The following is a 20,100-nucleotide window of genomic DNA, read 5'->3' as shown; positions in this document are numbered from 1 at the left end:
AATTCTAGGTAAAAAGTTATCATACTGCCTTGTTTATGGAATAATGTTAGAATAATGACAAGGATAAATGTTTTACACCTGTACATGTTCAGTACAAACAAAAATTTTTTTTAAATATCTGAATTCAGTCAAATTCAAGGATGCAGAATGTGTGAAATGAGAAGAATGATTATTCTTCCAGCTTCTTCATTCCATTTTTGTTCAGAAGATCTAGCTAGGAATGAGTGAGAAGTATTAAAGTCACTTGATATTGTGGTATTGCAGGTGGGTAATAAGAAGGGCCTTCAGTTTTAAATGGCAGAGACCCCAGAAACTCAAGACACAGGGGTTGGAGACCCAAGCAGTGGTTGGAGACCCAAGCAGTGCATACTGCCTCAGCAGAATTCCCACCTTCTAGGTGATAATGACACAGTCCAAAAGGCTGGCAACACAGAGGATTCAAATCCCACCTGAGTAATCAAGGAAGCAATTCGGTTATAAGGCATTCTCAGGCCATTTGTCACTTAGTGCCCCTCCTACTGACATGAGTGGACTTAAGCAAGACAGACACTCTCCCTGCCTTCTAGTAGGCATAATGCTCCTTATGACCTCCCAGAGTTTCTCAGATTGAATCAAAATTTGAATAAGACTCTTTATGCAACTGAGTACAGCAACAGTAGGCATGGACTGGCAGGTGTCACTTGATTGTAGATTCCAGTGAGCAAGAACAATTAAGAGAATAGCTTACAAGACAGATGATTCAAAGATATCTGGCATCATACTAGCTTTCTGGATCCTTAGGGAATCCAGATTTTGGGAACTCCAAAGTGATGAGATGCATAATGCAAGTGTCCAGCTACAGATGCAAGTCAGACAAGTCACTGGGTTCTAACCACATCCAGGAGGGGATCCATTATGAAAGAAGAAGGGATGGGAAGTCCATTTTTCCCTGGAAGTCCCTCTAAATACACGGGGAGAGCAATAGAAAGTTTAAGTATATGAATTGGTCTTCAGATCTCTGAAACACAGGGTTGAAACAGGTGTTATGGAACTTAAAAGCAAATTCATGTTCCAGCATGACTTGGAGTCCTGTCTACAGTTAGAAAATAGGAAGTGATACCCTCAAGTAACTGAAAGTATAATGCACAACTCACCAATCATGCTGACAATTGATTCATCGGTGTAACTTCCAGCACTTGAGAGAGTAAAATGTTGAGTTACATAAACATCCTTCTAGGAGTTGTGCCTTGCTATGTAATCCCAGGATAGAGTCTTTACAGAAGAAACAGTTGTGAGGATTCATTAAGAGGAAAATAATCTAAATCAAAAAGAGATAGATAATTGGCACTGGGAAGTAGCAAAATGACATCTGGTTGGTCAAAATAATTTTTACAGCAAAAAAAAAAATCTATTTATGAAAAAGGGAAAAAGTATGAGGTCAGAAATTGAAAAAGACCTCTCTTGTTCATGGATAGGCAGAACCCATAATTAAAATGGCCGGCCATATTTGAAAGCAATACACTGCTTTGATACAATACCCATCAAAATACCAATGGCATTACTTACAGATATAGGAGCAAAAAATCCTAAAATTCATTTAGAAGAACAAAAGACCCAGAAGAGTCAAAGAAATTCTAAGCCACAAAGCAATGCTGGAGGCATCACAATATTGGACTTCATATCATACTGGAGAGCTATAGTAACAAAACTTGCATGATACTGGTATAAAAAGAGACACACAGACCAATGGAACAGAAGAGAAGACACACAGACAAGCCCACAAAGAAACAGTCATCTGATCCTTAACAAAGGTACCAAAAATATATATTAGCGAAAAGACAACCTTTTTAATAAATGGTGCTGGAAAAACTGAATATCAATATGTAGAAGAGTGATACTAAATTCCTTTCTCTCAAGCTGCACACAGATCAATCCAAAATAGGTCAAATACCTAAGAATCAGACCAGAAATATCTAGGAATAAATCGAACCAAGGAGGTGAAAATCCTCTACTCTGAAAATCAAATGATTTCCTAGATACCCTCCTAGAAGAAAGTATAGGGTCAACACTCCAACATATAAGCACAGGCAACAACTTTCTTAGTAGTACCCCTAAAGCTCAGAAAATAATACCAAGAATTAATATGGAGTGTCAGCAAATCAAAAAGCTTCCACACAGCAAAGAAAACATTTTAAATGTAAAGAAAGAACCTACAGAATAGGGAAAAAAATCTAAGCTATCCACTCTTCTGACAGAGAAATAATATCCAGAAATAAAGAACTCAAAAAAAATTTAATACCAAAAAACCAATAACCCAACTAAGAAATGGGCAAATGAACTTAACAGATACTTCCTGAAAGGAGAAATACAAAAGATCAAAAAATATGTGAAAAATGTTTAACATCTTTAGCAATTAGAAAAATGCAAACCAAAACTACACTGAGGTTTCATTTCACTCCAGTTAGAATGACAGACTACAAAGAATAGTCGGACACTGGGGCACATGTCTGTAATCCAGTGGCTCATGAGGCTGAGAAACAAGGATCACAATTCAAAGCCAGCCTCAGCAACTTAGCAAGGCACTAAGCAACTCAGCAAGATCCTGCCTCTAAATAAAATATTAAAAGGGGCTGGGGATGTGGTTCAGTGGTTAAGTGCCTCTGGGTTCTATCCCTTGAGTTCAAAGTTAAAAAAAAAAAGAAAAGAAAAAGAATACAAGCAATAAAAAATGCTGAAGATGTTGCGGGGAAAGGAATATTTTTACACTGTTGGTGGAACTGTAAATTAGTACAAGAAGTTGTAAATTTCCACTATGGAAATCAGTATGGAGGTTCCTAACGAAGACTAGGAATGAAATCACCATATGACCACACTATGCCGCTGCTCAGTATTATCCTAAAAATTTAAACTCAGCATGTTCATAGCAGCACAATTCACAATAGCCAAATTAACAGAATTAGCCTAGGTGAATGTCAATGGATGAATGGGTAAAGAAAACATAGTATATATGTGTATGTATGTGTATATATGTGTGTGTGTGTGTGTGTGTGTGTGTGTATATACATACACACACACACACAAGGGGGTTTTTTTATTCAACCATAAAGAAGAAGGTCATTTTCAGGAAATGGGAAGAACTTGAGAGCAGTATGTTAATCAAACTCCAAAAGTTAAGGGTCATATGTTTTCTCTTATATGTAGAAAGTAGGAAGAAAAGAGGTCAAAAAGGCAGAATGGTCCATAAAAAGTGAAGGGAGCCTGGCAGAGTAAAGGTAGGAGATCAGGAGGAGGAAGGAAGGGAGGAAAGGGGAAATGCTGACAATAGTATTGATCACATTATATTGTTATATCAGGTACATACATGTATGAATATGCTACAACGGATCCCACTATTACATATAATTATAATGGACCAATAAAAATATGGAAAATTGTTTTGTTGAATAAGAACGAATTTCAAGGGAAATCCCTGAATTGGTGTGTCTCTGCCTTTGATTTCCAGTAGTTAATTTCCATACATGGGCACGTCAATGACGAGTGACACTCACACCTGAGCTGGAGGTGACAGCGCTGACTGCCACAGCATCCTTGCCAGTGCCAAGGGACAGACTCAGGGCCCCTCCTCTCCTGTGCATGATCACCAGGACTCCAGTCCCTTCCTTTGTGCTCTACCCCAGGGTTGGGCCCACCTCATGCTGAACCCTAAATACACAGATGCCAGCATCTCTTCCTAAGAATATAGTTGACCAGATTCGATCCCCAGAATACTTAATAACAGGTTAGATGGGCAAGGTTCAAAAAGAAAGCTTACTTGTCTTTGTGTGACATCATATTTTTTTGGAGAAGCCAACTTAGAAAATTACTAACCTAAATTAACACAAAAATATAAAATCTATTTGTAAAATTAAAAGAACTGTTTTAAAAGGCATTTAGGCTCTTCTGGTTCTCCTGGGTCACTGGGAGATGAGAAACCTCTGCTTTGAAAATCGAGGCTCAGCAAAGATTTTCTATACTAAGCCCATTAAGAAAATCAAGTGGGCAACAGGAAATTTCCGAAAATCTTCTAAACCAACTTGCAAACTTTAGTATCAATTAAAAAATCTGCCCACACAACAGATCATAAACAAACCATGGTCACTTTTGATCCTCAAACACTTGATGATCAGAGAATAAAGAATCATTAATTGGTTAATGATAAATAAATGAAGCATCTTTGTCGTAAATTTAATAAGTAAGTGAGAACATCAGGGTGATTTCTTTCAGAAAGTCTTATCAAATTTGATCTAAATATGCTGAGATTCAATGCTACCATTGGTCACTGTGATCATTTTCTCTAGGTGGGAAGAAAGTGTCCCAGAGTGTTGGGGGCTTCCATGGCACTGAGAGCTACAGACAGCATGCTGTGCACCAGCTCTGGACATGTGAACATGAATAGGAATAACACTCTGAGCCCAAGTGGACATTGAGGGAGGGTGCCCTGGCCACACGCCCCAGCTGTAGATGTCTGTCCCAAGGGTTTTTTGTTTTCAAGTAAAAATGCCTCTAAAAGTAATTTTACTGTAGGATTGATTCAGAGAAGCAGCTGCAAGACAGGGCCTCCTCAAAATCAGTGGACTTCTCTTCCCACTTCAGTCTCATTTTTCAGGATGTTTCCTCAATAATTTAAAAAAGAAAAAAAAACAGTTTGATAATAGTCCTACTTCATAGGTAAACAGGGAGAAATGGAATAATGTGTGTTAAGCACTTATTAAAATATCTAGAATAAACACTCATTATATTTTATTATTATTAAAATTGTGGCATGGCTATCTGTGTGAGTTATTCCGAGGTAACATGAAGCTAATTTTATTAACGGGTGACAAAGAATTGATAGATGACTCCCAGTAGGAACTAAGGGCCCTCTGGGATGTTATAAGGTTGGACACCTGAGAATAGAATTATCCTGATTTCCAAAACCAGTTTCTTAAAACACAAGGTTCCATGATACAAGAAGAGTCAAACCTATATGTAGCAGAGAGCCGCATCCATCATCCCAAAACTGCCCAGTTCCCACCTGAACCTTCTTCTAAAGTTCTAGAGCACACAATCTCTGATGAAGGTGCACCACATGAAGGCCTAGTCCTACCAACCACTAGGCGCATTCTTAACACGTGTGGCAGAATTGTACAGCTGCTGCTGACTCAGCGAGAGAGGAGAGTCCAAAGAGACGACCAGGCTTCCAAAATGGAAACCGACACCCACATGATTGTGCCCAGCATCCACAGCATATTCCACTGCCCGCTTTGCAATGAGAGCCTTCCACTCCCTCTAACCCAACAGGTTCCAGCTGTGCCCAAATGCATTTCTGGAATGAGTCATGGTCACCAGAACATCTGCGGACTCTTAGACATGGCTTTCCACTTGGGGACTTGCTGACTATTGCCTGTCTGACCATGCTCAGATCAGCACAGAAAAAAAAAAAAAAAGGCAGCTGTGAAGAAGAGCTTGCAGTTCAGAGAGATGATCTGTGACTGTCCTTCGGGAATTAGAGGAGTTAAGTTAAAGCAGAGCAGGGTAGGACTCTGCTGTGAGGTCCTTCCTGCACCCACACAGGTGGCATAGAGCAGAGGGAGAGTCCACCTCCCAATCCAGGCTATCTGGGTTCCAGTCACGGTTCCCTGTGCCTCAACACCCTCAAAGGTAAAATAGGGGTAATAACTGTACCAACCTCAGAGTTGATTAAATAAGCCTATAAATGCAAAGCTTTCAAGAAGAGATCGATAGAGAGGCCTCCGTCATATGGGAAAAAATACAATTGCACCTCCAGTGACAGCAAGGCTAGAGAACTGACCTAAGAATGCTGGGGAGCCCTTGGGTGCCACCCATGCAGATCAGGTGGGCAGTTCACCATGTCACCCTTTCAGGCAGCCAGACCTGGAGATATTGAGACCCTTGAGAGCATTTCTTTAGAATGAGTTCCCCTACCCAGAGGAGACCCCATTATTCTCTGGAAGCCCTATTTTTGTCAGGGTGCTAATCACTCCCTGCAACCATGCAATCTGCTTTCTCACTCACCCACTAGAAGGTGAGCCCCACGGAGACGGGAACCTTGTGTGTCTGGCTGCTTCCAACGCCTAGAATGGTTTCTGATGCGTGGTATATATTCAGTAAACATGTTGGAAGGGGGCAAAGGAAATGGAGGGAAGAGAATGAAAACGAGGAAGGAAAAGAAGAGGGTAAAAAATGGAAGATAGGAGGGTGGGAATGAAGCTGAAACTCAGACAATCCCGTGACATCTCTTACACTGGACACCTCACCTGAATCCCACTGAGTATCACCCCCCCCCCTTACAGTGGTGCCCTCTGTGTAGACATTGCTTGGCGGGCATCCAGTCGGAGCCCCAGCACCATTTTTTTTAATGACTAAATTTCTAATAAAAAATGGAATTGGCACCAAACCCATAACTTAAACATTACAAAGACTGTCGAGTATTTTGCTTGAATTTTTCCCACTCTGTTTTCTTAAGGAAATATGCATTTGGGCCATTGGCTTTGGTCTAACTTTTATGACTTTTATACATCATATTTTTAATCACTGCACTGCTAAGTATAAATTATTGTCTTTGGAGGGTAACACAGGGTTGAGATAACTTCTTAAAGCTATGGTTATGAAAAATTCGTATGATATACCACCAGAAAGGAATTACTACTTTACCTGGAATTTCCTTACGCTCTCAGTCCTCAGTCTGAACTCTATTAAAGTTGCCTATTTATATGCCGTTTTTACAGTAAGTCCTCCAGATTTGATCACCCAGTATCCTAAATTCTGAACACCCACTGCATACCATGTCAGCCCGTGAGAGTTTCAATAGCTTTCTGTCCTTTGGTGCTTGCCTTAATTAAAAAGAAAAGAAAAACAAGCCAGCTTTGAAGCAACCATAAAATTCAAGATCTTTATTAAACAGATTAAAGAAAGAGTATTCACTAAGAGAAGCTTTTTCCTCGTGTATTTTGAAGAAACAAAAGCAGAGAGAAACCTTGGAATCAGAGGCAGACATTTTTAAATCAAGACATCTCCCCTGCAAATAAGTCCTGCTCACCTACTCTTCCTGCTTTGCTCGTTTACGCATGCAATATCCTCCCGGTCAACTCTACCCATTCTTCAAACTTCATCTCAAATCAAAACTTTTCCATAAAGCCAATCTTTCCCGATTGCCTTACCAGGCTGTATTTCTTCTTCCTATAAATCCCCTAAATGTTGTATATCTTCTCTTTGACATAACCAGACTCAGCACTGCATGACAATATTTATGTATTTGTCTCTAGAGGTTGTTAACTCTTTGAGGTCAGAGAATATATATTACTCACTTTGAATCCCAAGAAGCCTCTAGCTCAAGTTTTTTTATAGACAGATAACAACCATTAAATGTCATCAAGTGATTAACTGTAAATCATTCATTGGTCTTCATCTCTATAAAGTTTAAAAATCTGAAGACCTGTTCAAGGCCACTCTATAAGACCTGGGGATTCCAACAAGCCAATTAGACTAATGAGCAGTGACTTAATTATCTAGGATTACTTAACTATAGTGATATTCCTTCAGACATAAATATATACTCATTGCATACCCTCTTTAAACAATAGTCCAGGGACTAGAGAATAACAGTAACAAAGACCAAAGGATGAGCAGCAGTTACCTTTATAAAGCATGGCTATGATCTGAATTAGTCTCAAATTTAATAGCCAGTAGGATAGCATTAAGAGATGGGGCCTTACTAGAACAGAGTAATGCACCCTAATAGAAGAAAAAGTAGGCCCAAATCTTCACCATGTTGGCTTAGAACCCGACTTCCTTAACAAGACTCCTAAAGCACAAGACGTAAAATCAAGAATCAATAAATGGGATGGAATAAACTAAAAAGCTTCTTCTCAGCAAAGGAAACAATCAATAATGTGAAGAGAGAGCCTACAGAATGGGAGAAAATCTTTACCACATGCACCTCAAATACAGCATTAATCTCCAGGATATATTAAAAAAACTCAAAAGCTTAACACCAGAAAAACAAATAACCCAATCAATAAATGGGCTAAGGAATTGAACAGACACAATCAATCAACAAATATATGAAAAAAAATGTTCAGCATCTTTAGCAATTAGAGAAATGAAAATCAAAACTACACTAAGATTTCATCTCACTCCTGTCAGAATGGCCATCATCAAGAATATAAAGAATAAATGTTGGCTAGGATGTGGGGAAAGGTATACCCATACATTGCCGGTGGGATTGCAAATTGGTGCAACCACTATGGAAAGCAGTATGGAGATTCCTCAGAAACTTTTGGAATGGACCCACCATTTGGCCATTGTTTGGTTTATACCCAAAGGACTTAAAATCAGCATACTGCTGATGTGAGACAGCCACATCAATGTTTATAAGCTCAATTCACAATAGCTAAACTATGGAACCAGCCTAGTAGCCCTTCAACAGACGAACAGATTTTTAAAAATGTGATTATATATATATATATATACACACACACACACACAAATACACAATGGACTATTAATCAGCTTTAAGGAAGAATGAAATTATGGCATTTGCAGTTAATGGGTGGAACTGGAGAATATTGGGCTAAGCAAAATAAGCCAATCCCAAAAAACCCAAGGCCAAAAGTTTTCTCTGATATGCAGATGCTAATTCACAATAAGGGGGTGGAGGCTACAGAAGAATAGAGGTGCTTTGGATTAGGCAGAGGATAGTGAAGGGAAGGGAGGGGATATGGGAGTAGGAAAGATAGTAGAATGAATCAGACATTATTACCCTATGTGCATACATGATCACACAACCTGTGTTATTCTGTATCACGGACAACAATGAGAAGTTGTACTCCATTTATGTATGATGTGTCAAAATGCATTCTACTGTCATGTATAACTAATTAGAATGAAGATTTAAAAAGAGATGGGTCCTTTAGGAAGTGATTAAGTCATGAAGAAAGACCCCTCACCAAATGGGATCCGTGCCCTTAAGACAGGGCTTGATTACATGTGAAATCTGGTTTATGCCTATGGAAATGAGTATATGTATAACATATCTAAGGGGTTTTATGGGAATTTATGAACATACATTCCCAAATGCATAGGCACATTCACGTAAGGTGTTATGGTTTATATGTACAGAGGTTTCTCTGAAGGATATAGATAAAGATGGGACTAATAAGAAAAACAGTTAGTGTTAGTTCAGGGATTGAACATTTTTATCCATATATAGGAATACAAATATGAAGATATATGTAAAAATATACATGAAAATATTTAAATGAATATAAATTTGTATATAGTTATTTTTCTTTTGAGATGGATGTTTACGATTTTGTTTTAGTTACAGTTTATAATTATGTTACTGAGTATATATGTAAACATATGAGCAGGAATTTGGTTGCCATTAAGGTATATTCATGTGTATATGAATGTGTACAAACATATATAAGAATAAAAGTAAAAAAATTAATAAAATGACAGGACTTGAGGGAGTAGGTTTGGCCCTTTCTGCCCTTCTACCTCCTGCCTTGAGGACACAGCTACAGTCACCATCTTGAACCCTGAAGCCTTACTGACATTTAATGCCAGTACTGATCTGGGACTTCCCACCCTTTATAACAGAGAGAACTAAATTTCCATTATTTATGGATTACCCAGTCTAAGGCAGCACATCAGATTAAGACAAGCATATTCAAATAGAAACAATACAAAATAAACAAGTAGTCAACTAAGTTTGAGAAGGTGAAAATGCTATGGATTTTTAGGACATTTCCTCACCATTCATGAATTACTAACTCAAGTGGACCATAGACCTTAATATAAAAGTTTCAACTAGAAGTTGAGGTTGTGGCTCAGCGATAGAGCCCTCACCTAACACATGCGAGGCGCTGGGTTCGATCCTTAGCACCACATAAAAATAAATAAATAAAATAAAGGTACTGTGTCCAACTACAACTAAAAAAAAAAGTTTCAACTATAAAACTTATAGAAAAAAAACACTGGGGTAGTCTTGAACCAGGAACTAATATTATATAGCTATGATATCAAAAGCACAAGTTGTAAAAGAGAAGATTGATATATTAGACTTCATCAAACTAGCAAAATTTGTGCTTCCAAGGACACCATTAAGACAGTTTAAAAAAAAAAAAAAAAAGACTTCCAAAATGTATTTGTTAATGATATGTCTGATAAAGGGCATGTATCCAAAATAAGCAAGAATGCAATTCAACAATAGACAAATGCAGTAGTTGCCTCTTATCTATTATTTCACTTTCTACAGGTTAGTAACCTGTGGTCAACCATGGTTCAAAAATATTAAATGGAAAATTCCAGAAATAATCCATTCCTAAGCTTTAAATTGTGTGCTGCTCTCAATCACATGATGAAATTTCTCTGTCCTGCCTGGAGGAAAGTCATCCTTTTGTCCAGCATCTTCATACTATATATGCTGCCCACTAGTCACTTAAGAGACTTCTCAGTTATCAAATCAACTATCATGGTATCACAGTGCTTATGTCCAAGTAACACTTATTTTACTTAATATTGGTCCCAAAGTGTAAGATGTGCAACTTGAATATGCCAAAGAGAAGCCACAATGTACTTCCTTTTAAAGGAGTTAAAGTCATCACCTTAACAAAGAAAGAAAAATAATCATATACTGAGATTGCTAAGATCTAGGGCAAGAACGAACCTTTCATCTGGTGAAATTCTGAAGAATACAAAAGAAATGTGTGTTAATTTTGCTGTCACACTGCAAAAGTGACGACCATAGTGCAATAAGTGTTTAATTAAGGTGAAAATGACATTAACTTTTTGTTGGGAGATATGAACTTGCTCTAATTCACAGCAATATGTTGTTTCAGAGAGCACCGAGCCTGTACAAAGACTTCAGCACAGGATGCCCTGAAATGAGTAACACCAAGCCATTTACAGCAAGTAAAGTATGGTTATGAAAATTCAAAAATAAGTTTGCACTAAAAAATTTTTAAAAATGTTGCATCTACTGATTAAAAGTTTGCAGCCACATTTCTAGCAGAGTTAAAGTTTATTAAAGAAAAAGAATATCATCCAAAGCAAGTTTGCATTTGCTAAGAAACCAGATTTTTTTTGAAGGAAAATGCCCAAGAGAACCTACATTCAAAAAAGTGCAAAGGAGACATCAGGAGCCAAAACATGGAAGGACAGATTAATTCTGGTATTATGTGGCAATGCTGCAGAGCATGTGATAAAGCCAGGCTTAGGACAGAGGGAAGAGCCCATGTAATCTCAAAAACAAAAATTTTAAAATCATATTATGAAAGACACCACATTCACATACTTTTTATTTCAGCATATTTTTAAACTGTTCTATTATATTATTATTATTACTATTATTATTCTCTTACTGTGACTAATTTGTAAATTAAACTTTATCATAGGTATATATGCCTAAGAAAAAAAATATAGTCTATTAGAGTTTGGTACTATTTACTATTTCAGACATTCACTGGGGGTCTTGGAACATATCCCTCACTGATAAAGAAGGAGTACTTGTACTAACACATGCCACCACATGAATGACCCTCAAAAACATTAGGCTCCATGAAAGAAGCTAGTCACAGAGCACATAATATATGATCCTATTTATATGAGATGTTCCAAAATAGGGAAATATATCAAAAAAGGAAAGTACACCTACTAATCATTTAAGTTGCAATGGAGAACCTCCTCTACTGTGAAACCTTTTCCTGACAAAAGCAGAAAGCCCAACCATGTCTTATGGCATCATATTGGAATCCTGGACTAGAATGTTAAGTTCTATGAAGGCAAAACTGAAAACTCTCTTTTTTGTTCTCTGCTTGTATGCACAACACCTAGAACAGCACCTGGCATATACTAGGAGTCAAGCGATATGTGTTGCATGATTGAAGTTCTAAATATTTTTACATGCTTTCCCCTTCCCCCCATAAAGAGGCAATGGTTGTCACGGGAGGAAAGGTTTTTACCCCATTCACACTCAGGGCTCTGGCACCCACAGTAATATCATGCACAGCCCACAGTGCATATCCAAGACATACCGAATGAAGGAATGAATGAAAAGAAATAGAAGGACTACAACTGGTTTGGACCCACGATGCTTGAAGAGCATAATACTTCTCAGAACCACGTATCCAACACTTGCTCTTTGCAGACATGTTCTTACACAGGCAAGCTTCCTTCAGCTTTGTAAGACCTTGCCTCTAACCACTATGGAAAGCAGTATGGAGATTCCTCAGAAAATTTGGAATGGACCCACCATTTAACCATTCCTCGGTTTATACCCAAAGGACTTAAAATCAGCATACTGTTGATGTGACATAGCCATTGATGTGACACAGTCACATCAATGTTTAGAAGCTCAATTCACAATAGCTAAACTATGGAACCAACTTAGTTGCCCTTCAACAGATGAACAGATTTTTTTAAATGTGATATATATATGTGTGTGTGTGTGTGTGTATGTATGTATGTATGTGTGTGTATATATATATATATATATATACATACACAATGGAATCATTCTCAGACATGTGCCCCTTTCTCAATGCTACCCACCATCTCAACAGAACCGTTGTGTTACAAGTGAATTTGCATTAGAATATACAGTCACATCCAATCACACATGGTAAATATTCATGCGCTCCACACATGGAAAATAAAGCAAGACATATGGGTGAGGCACTGTGTTCCAGGGACCACACTGGATGCAATCACTGCACTCAGGGTGCTCATAAGAGTTAACTAGCGTACATCCTCAATCAGGGAACAGCACACTTATAAAGTCTTTATTTTATGAAGAGTGCTTGTTATGGCTTAGGTATGAGGGGTGTTCCCCAAGAGCTCATGTGTCAGGCAATGCAAGAAAATGTGGAGGAAGTGACTGGGTTATGAGAGTATGAGAGCCTCCACCTAATCAGTGCATTAATCTACTTGAATGAATGAACTGGGTGTTAGCTGTGGACAGGCTGGATGTGGTTGGAGGAGATGGGGTAACTGGGGCATGCCTTTGGGGTTTATATTTTGTCCCTGCTAGGTGAGAGCTCTCTGCTTCCTGGTTGTCATATCCTGAGGTGCTTTCCTCCATCACACCCTTCCGCCTTGATGTTCTACCTCACTGCAGGCCCAGAACAACAAATGTGATCATCTGTGAACTGAGACCTCTGAAACTGTGAACACCAAATAAACTTTTCCTTCTCTAAAATGGTTTGTGTCAGGTTTTTGGTCACAGTGGTGAAAAAGCTGACTAAAACAGTGTGGGAGACCAACCTTGCACGGGACTGAGTCACACTCCCCAGCTGGGTGCTGAGATGCTCAGTCACAGAAATGTGGCAGAGCTTTCCCCACCCTTCTTGGGTCCGAGGGTCGGTGTCTCCTACATGGGTGTGTCTTGCTACAGCCCCAGGGTGAAGCTATGCTCACCAGTTCCTTTGTAATATAACCCCTTGCCCTGTTTAGGATAGAATCTTCCATGGAAGTGCCTTGTGTGTGTCCCCTTCTCTTACCGTGCCCTTGGGTGTGGCCTACCCAGGTGTCAGTCAACCTGCTGACAGTGGACATCATGAAGATAGACTCAGCCCCATGAAACTTGACCTCTTGCCTCATTTGAATAGCTTTTCCTCAATAAAAGGGCTCAGCAAACACAGGCTCTCTCTCTCTCTCTCTCTCTCTCTCTCTCTCTCTCTCTCTCTCTCTCTCTCTTCCTGCGAACCCTTAAGGTCAGAGGAGCCATCACAGTGACCCCAAAGAAAAAGGTACTTGTATCTCTTGTGTGGTTATTTTGCACAACCCAGTCAGCCCAGTTTACCTGGAGTGACCCCTGAGCCTTTTAGTCAGAAACCCAGCAAAACAATGCTTTAAAAAAAAATTTAAAAAAAAAAACAGTTAGACCTATGCATAACCTGCTCACACTTTTCACGGATTTATGGGGGAGATGGCCAAATGATAAGCATTCATTTAAAAGTCCCAATCCCTTCTGAAATGTAACACAAGGAAAATACTTTTAACTCTGTTCAGATATACAAAATACCCACTCTAACTAAAAGGCATAAAGTAATTAAAATGGTATCGAGTGTAATGTGTGTTCGATTTTTCTCTTCAGTACAAGCTTCACAAAACATCCAAATTTTAGTAAGAGGCTATATTTCCACCAGCAAAGTGCTAAATAGATTTCAACAACAAGAAAAAGAAAAATAACAAGAACCTCATCATTATTACATTGCCTTTTTATAGGGCTACCTCTAAAACTCAAAAATATATAGTTGCACACATGCCCATATAATGAGCCCTCTGTATACTCCAGCCAAAATTCTTGGCTCCCCAAGAGAGGTTTATGCGGAATGTAATACAGAAATACACAGGAGACTCTATAAGACCTTTGACAAGGGAACAAAACAAGACTACTGGCACCATCTCTTTGCAGCTCTTAAGTCAAAGTGTCCCATTAAAAAGTACCTATGAAAGCCTTTCTTCTTTAATGTGCAGAGAAGCTTATAAGAAGTAGAATGGCAGCCAACTTGTAGATGTGTTCAAGCTCTCTTTGCCTTCATTTAAAAAAAAAAAAAAAGCATTCCCTGGAAGCCAAAGACTTCAACTGAACTTTATATGGGAAAGCAGTGTTTATAGTGGTGTGAAGTATAGCTTTGAGCCACAGAGCATCCCAGCACCCAGCATTATAGTCCCTACTGTGTGTTTATAGCCATCTCATCTGGAACACAATAACCAAACAAGCCAAGCTGGATCCACCATAAAGTCAAGAATAGTTCCTCGCCTGGGAAACAGCTGAGCCACACTTGATCCCACTAAGCAGACATCGAGTTCCACGGCAAGAGGAAACAAAGGGGGCAGAGGTCCAGTGATGTACAGTATTGCACAGCTTGGAACCAAATCAGTGGTGCAGGTGTTTCCTGGGCCAAGAGGTCATGTTGGTACTCCAAAGGGAAGGAAAGGTGATAAGCCTCTGGGATATTCCCCTGGGGTTTCCAGAGAATTTCACCTCTTCTCAGACCCAAACACTTATTCATGGCAGACTAGACCTCCAAATGTGCTTTCAATAAATGGACAGCAGGAGAAGTCCAGTAAAGAACCTTTATTTCTTGAAACCAAAAAAAAGGTTAAGCCACGATTTCTTCACATTCTTCTAAGCTAGCAAGTTTCTCATGCCTGATTTCTCAGCCCACGTGGGTCTTGTGGAAAGCAATGTTTCTTCAGAAACTAATTACATGTTGATCTTATTTTTTCTTTCCTTTGCAAATAACCATCTGACTTCTTGGTTGTATTTTAAGAGTAATATATCACTTGTGTATACACTATTGACCTTGTTATCTTCTAAATCCTGTTTAAGAGAATATTACTTGTAGTCCAGAGGCATTTTCCCCCAGGAAGGAAAGGAAAGGAGTGGGAGTAAAATAACTGAAATCACACATTTCCTGCTGCTCTTCAAAACATGTGGGCTGTTCACTTGTACTGGGAAACTTGGGAAAATATGCTCACAAGCTCACATCAAAAAATTGGACTATAAATTTAATTCTAAACCCTAAACTCCTGTTTTAAAGGAGCAGCTCATTCTATTATCACCATTAACCTAGCACAACAGGTTGTTTTGCTTCCATACCACTGACCCTACCCATCTTTCCTAGGTCTCCAGGGCCCTGCATGACCCTGGCCCTGTTGGCAGACCTACATGTCAGTGACTGAGCAAGGAAAGAAGATCTGTGCATGCAAAGGCCACATGTGTGGGTAGCAGAATCTGATTTTGGCAAGGCTTAGAGCTTAAGTGGGCTGCTCTTGGGAATATTTAGCTTAACACATCTAATGGCAGAAAAAATACTGCAGCTTAAATATTTAACAACACAGAAACTTCTACACTTCACAATGGGTAGGAAGAGGAGACAATGAGAACAAACCATGATCTATTTATAGAAATCTGCTTTGAGTTGATGATGCCCTTCGCTGTAGTGATGCAAAGAGATAACAGAGGAAAGGGAAGCTGTGATTTATTTCCAACAGTGAAGCAACAGATTCAACTGTTGGAGGATGAAGGTCAGAAATGAAAAATGATTTCCAGGTTTGGGCCAGGAATTCCCAGATAATCAATAGTATCACTGATGAAGATAGAAAAAAAAAAGAAAAATTCTGTCTGAGTAATAGCATAACAGAGCAAGCATTGGACTGGGAGCTTGAAAGCACACATCTTAGTCATCTTAATACCCATTATGTCACTGTGTAGCCCTGGGAAAGTCAATTTATTGGGCTATATTTCACTTGAAATATATATTTGTATTTATATAAATATAAATTAATATTTCAATCAATGAATTGAGTTATATTTTATTTGTGAGATCCATAGTTTGGATTAAATGATATTCAGTGATGAGCTTTGAAGTTCATGAGCTCTTAACCTTCCTATACCATTAGAGGACACTGCAAATTAATCATGGTCTGTTTCCACTAATCTTGGACATAGCATTAGAAATTGTTCTCAACTAGTGTTGCAGTAGACCAAACCCAGTCTATTGGAGTTTTCATGAAAAACTAAATCTGGGTACCATGATGAGTTCTTTATTTTTCTTTTGGTAAAATAAATAAATAAAAATTAAAAGAATGTGTTCAAACTGTAGCTTTAAATTTTGCTGATAAGTGGAAATTCTAGATCCTGAACAAACAAACAACAACAATAAAAAACAGAATAGGCATTCATTTCTGCTCTTGTAATTAGGTAGAAATCCTGGTAAAACTTCCCATCCAAAACTGGTTCACAGGGATACATTTTTCTAGTCTCCCAAAAGGTAGAAGAGGTCTTCGGGGACAATGCTAGGGGGAAAAAAATGAACACTAAGATCAGTGCTTCTTGTGACAGAGAAGAGAGAGAGAAGGTTTGGAATAAGCAAAAATTAAGGGTGTGGCATTTGGGAGAAGTTTGGGGAAAAGAAGTGAAAGTATGTGGACAGAGCAGCAAGAAGCCAGGGATAGGGACCAGGTAGCATGGACCAATAGTGGTGATGGGCTTCCCTGAGTCCTGACTTATATGGCTGAACAGCTGAAGGAATACTGGCCGACACAATAACACTGAGGAGAAAGTTGAATTTGAGAAATCCACTTTAAGGTAAGCTCTTCAGGGAGAGCTGAAGTAGATCTGGAGTGAGCAAGGGTGTCTCTGGGCTACTGATATCAGTAGAAATAAATCCTCTTTGAAAGAAAGCTTCGCCAAGTAAGGCCTTGATGTCTCTCATACACATAATTCAAGTGTGGCCTCACAAAGATTAGCAAACACTCCAGAAACTTAGCCACTCAGTAAGATGTGTAGCCTACTAAAAAGTTCTATATGAAATACTTAAAGAAATGAAGAAAGAAATTATTCATATGAGAATACAAAAATGAACTATTAATAAGGAACAGAAAGAATTTTAAAACATTAATCTTCAGAAATAAAACATAATTATTGAATCCAAGGATCTCAAGTTATTGAATTAATTATTAGAAAGATTAAAGTTGATAGTTGAGTATGAGAGTACACACTTGTAATCCCAACAACTCAGGAGGCTGAGTCAGGAAGAGTTCAAGTTTGATGCCAGCCTCAGTAATTTGGCAAAACTCAATATATATAAAGGGCTGAGGATGTGGCTTTCTGGTAGAGCACCCCTGGGTTCAATTCCCAGCACCAAAAGAAATTGACAAGAGAATGTGTGAACTAAAATATTCAAATAATATGAATAAAATGTAGCAAAAAGAGGGGATGGAAAAGTTAAAGAAATATGGAAGATGTGATGAGAAGCTCTAATAAACACCTAAATGGAAGTCCACAAAGAGAACATTGAGAAAATTTTGAAGATGCACTACATGAAAGGATAATGGCTGAAATTTATCTAGAAATTATGTCCACCATAAATTCAGGGGCTCAAGAAAACCTGAGAAAGACTAATAATAAGAGATCATTAAAAAAACTTATCAGCAAGGGAATGGAACCACCATTTGACCCAGGTATTCCTCCTCTCGGACTATACCCAAAGGACCTAAAAACAGCATATTACAGGGAGATAGCCACATCAATGTTCATAGCAGCACAATTCACAATAGCTAAACTGTGGAGCCATCCTAGATGTACTTCAGTGGATGAATGGACTTAAAAAAATGTGGCATTTATACACAATGGAATATTACTCAGCAATAAAAAAGAATAAGATCATGGCATTTGCAGGGAAATGGATGGCATTAGAGCAGATTATGCTAAGTGAAGTTAGCCAATCCCCAAAAAACAAATGCTGAATGTCTTCTCTGATATAAGGGGGATAACTCAAAATGGGGTTGGGAGGGAGAGCAAGGGAGGAAGATTACCTCTAGATAGGGAATAGGGGTGGGAGGGAAAGGGAGGGAGAAGGGGAATAGCATGTATGCTGGAAGGAGACCGTCATCATTATACAAAATACATGTATGAAGATGTGAATTTGGTGTCAACATACCTTATATACAATCAGAGATATGATAAATTGTGGTATAAAAGTGTATTAAGAATTGTAATGCAAAAATAAATAAATAATTTTTTTAAAAAAAAACTTCTCAGCAAAAGAAACAATCAGTGAGATGAAAAGAGGGCTTACAGAATGGGAGAAAATCTTTACCACATGCACCTCAGATACGGTATTAATCTCCAGGATAGACAAAGAACTCAAAAAACAGAACACCAATAAAACAAATAACCCAATCAATAAATGGGCTAAGGAACTAAATAGACACTTCAGAGAAGAAGAAATACAATTTATCAACAAATATATTTTAAAGTGTTCAACTCCTTTAGCAATTAGAGAAATGCAAATCAAAAACCACAGTGAGATTCCATATTTCTCCAGTGAGAAAGGCAATTATCAAGAATGCAAAGAACAGTAAATGTTGGTGAGGATGTGGGGGACAGGCACACTCACACATTGTTGGTGGGACTGCAAGTTGGTGTAACCACCCTGCAAAGCAGTATGGATATTCCTCAGAAAAGTTGGAATGGAACTACCATTTGACCCAGCTATCCCACTCCTTGGTTTATAACCAAAGGACTTAAAATTAGCATATTACAGTGATGCAGCCACATCAAAGCTTATACCAGCTCAATTCACAATAACTAAACTATGGGACCAACCTAGGTGCCCATCAACAGATGAATGGATTAAAAAAATGTGGTGTGTATATACACAATGAAATATTACTCAACCTTAAAGAAGAATGAAATTTGGGCATTTGCCAGTAAATTGATGGACCTGGAGAATATCATGCCCAGTGAAATAAGCCAATCCCCAAAATCCAAAGGCCATAGGCCCAGGTCAGACCCAAGAACAGCCCTGCCAACCTGCTGACCCATACCTGAGCCCAGGCCCAGTCCTATAACCATTCCCATGGGTCCGTGTGGGAGCCAAGGCCCATGTCAGGCCCAGGACTGCCCTTGTGACCAGCAGACCCACTCTGGAGCCCAGGACGAGGACCACCTGGTAGACCCATGGAGGAGCCTAGGACTAGGTCAGGTCGTGTCCTTCTTGGGACACCCCCACAGCGATCTTGAGTTATCACTCCTATTGTTGCCACCACCTTTTGCAGTAGCACCCATCTTGGGACGCCGGCTGGGGACCGGAAGGTGAGGTACAGGTGACCTTCACGAACACAAGATTATGGGGTAGAGACTAATACCTCAGATCTACCCAGCAAGAAAGGAAGACATATAGACAACATGAAAAAACAAGGGAGGAAAGTGCCCCAAACAAACCAGGATACTACAACAATAGAAATCCAACCACAGCGCAGTTGGTGAAATATCAGAGAAGGAGTTCAGAATGTTCATAATTAAAATGATCTGCAAATTAAAGCATGACACAAGAGAGCAAATACAGGCAGAAATTGACCATTCCAACAGAAAGATAAGGAGCCAATGCAGCCATCTATTGATCAAACCAACAAAGACATCTGTCCAACTACAGGTAACAAAAGATCACTTCAAAAAAGAGATAGAGATTCTGGGGGGGGAGGGGGGGAAATGAGAAATCCTTGAAATGAATGAAACAATAAACTAAATAAAAAAAACTCAATGGAAAGCATCACCAACAGACT

This window comes from Callospermophilus lateralis, chromosome 16, assembly GCF_048772815.1.
Source record: "Callospermophilus lateralis isolate mCalLat2 chromosome 16, mCalLat2.hap1, whole genome shotgun sequence".
NCBI lineage: Eukaryota > Metazoa > Chordata > Mammalia > Rodentia > Sciuridae > Callospermophilus > Callospermophilus lateralis.
The sequence above is the reverse complement of the archived record's forward strand: the minus strand, read 5'-3'. Positions refer to the sequence as shown.